Here is a 1,600-nt window from a genome sequence, read left to right on the forward strand (position 1 = left end):
GTGTCACATAGGTCACAGATTCCCTGACTTTCCGTGACCTCTGTGACTCCAGGGCCGCTTGAGCTGCTCAGGCAGCCCCTGGGCGAGTTGTCCCAGCTGCTGCTGGTGCAATCTCAGGCCACTGCCCTCACCCCCCAATAGCAGCAGGAGGAGTTGGGGGGGGAGCTCAGGGCTGGGGTGCAGGAGGGGGTGAAGGCTCTGGGCAGCACTTAACTAGGGGGGTAGGCTCCCTGGAAGCAGCAACATGTCCCTCCCTCAGCTCCTAGCTCTGCGCACTGCCTCTGCCTGCAGGCACTGCCCCCACAGCTCCCATTGGCCACGGTTCCCAGCCAATGGGAGCTGGCAGCATGCGGAGCGAGGAGCTTGGGGAGGAACGTGTCGCCGCTTCCAAAAAAGCTGGGTAGGGAGCCTGCCAGCCCCGCCAATTCTACCCCTCCCCCCACCCAACACCAGCGGGGGTCCTGGGCTGCTCCCACCCGAGCACCCGCAATGCCCCCCCAGACTGCCCCCTGAGCACTCGCCCCCCCCCAGCACCCATTGGCACCCCCCCCCCCCCAGGCTGTCCCTACCCCCCAGCATTCGCAGCACTCCAAGATTTAGTCAGGAGTATATAGTACAAGTCATGGACAGGTCATGGGCCATGAATTTTTGTTTACTGGCCGTGACCTGTCCATGACTTTTACTAAAAACACCCATGACTATTATGTAGCCTTAATTATGTGCATTGTTTCTAAATGGGATTTCAATGCTGATTTTTCAATGCACTCGATTATAAATGAGTCTTGTTGACACACGGACATTCAGGAAAGTTAATCTAAATTAACTAAAGGTGTGAATTTTTGAAGTGGATTTGTTAAACTGCATTAGGTCTTCTGCAAACACCCTCATTTTGAATTAAAGTGGCCTTAATTTGGTTTATCTTAATTCAAAAGTGAATTAAGATAAACCAAATTGAGGCCACTTTAATTCTGAATGAGTGTTTTCGCACAGGGGCTTAATGTGGTTTAATAAATCCATTTCAAATTCACACCTTTAGCTAATTCAGATTAATTTTCCTGAATGTCCACGTGTAGACAAACCCAAAGTGACTAAGGGTACGTCTACACTGTAATAAAAACCCTTGGAACCAAGTCTCAGTATTAAAGCATGTACACAAAATTAATGTATTTTAAGGTCTGTCCAGAATAGGAATGGTTTCCTGAATTGGTGCCTTAACCAGATGCATAAATCCCAGTGACTTGTATGGCTGGGGAGGTGGGACAGGGAAGGGAGGAAACATAAGCACCCCTAACTTGTAACTGGGCTCCTGTCTATCACCAATCTGTTCACTTTGCTAGTATGGTCTCTTTCCCGACAACTCAACCCCCGGCTCTGTCTTTGTCATTTTAAACTACGTGCTGTGGGGACAGAGGCTGTCTTTGGAAAGCACCTAGCTCATTTTGGGCACTCCTGCAATTGAAAAATAAACAGAAGTTCCCCCAAGCATTTGTTCTGTGAACCCACTCTTGACTTCCAAATACTTTCATTCGCTTAATGAAAAGTTGAGATTCTAAAGCCCAGAGTTTTGCAGTGATGTGATTTTTCATACCTTAGTGAATAA

This window comes from Lepidochelys kempii, chromosome 11 (assembly GCF_965140265.1).
Source record: "Lepidochelys kempii isolate rLepKem1 chromosome 11, rLepKem1.hap2, whole genome shotgun sequence".
In the NCBI taxonomy this organism is placed as follows: domain Eukaryota; kingdom Metazoa; phylum Chordata; order Testudines; family Cheloniidae; genus Lepidochelys; species Lepidochelys kempii.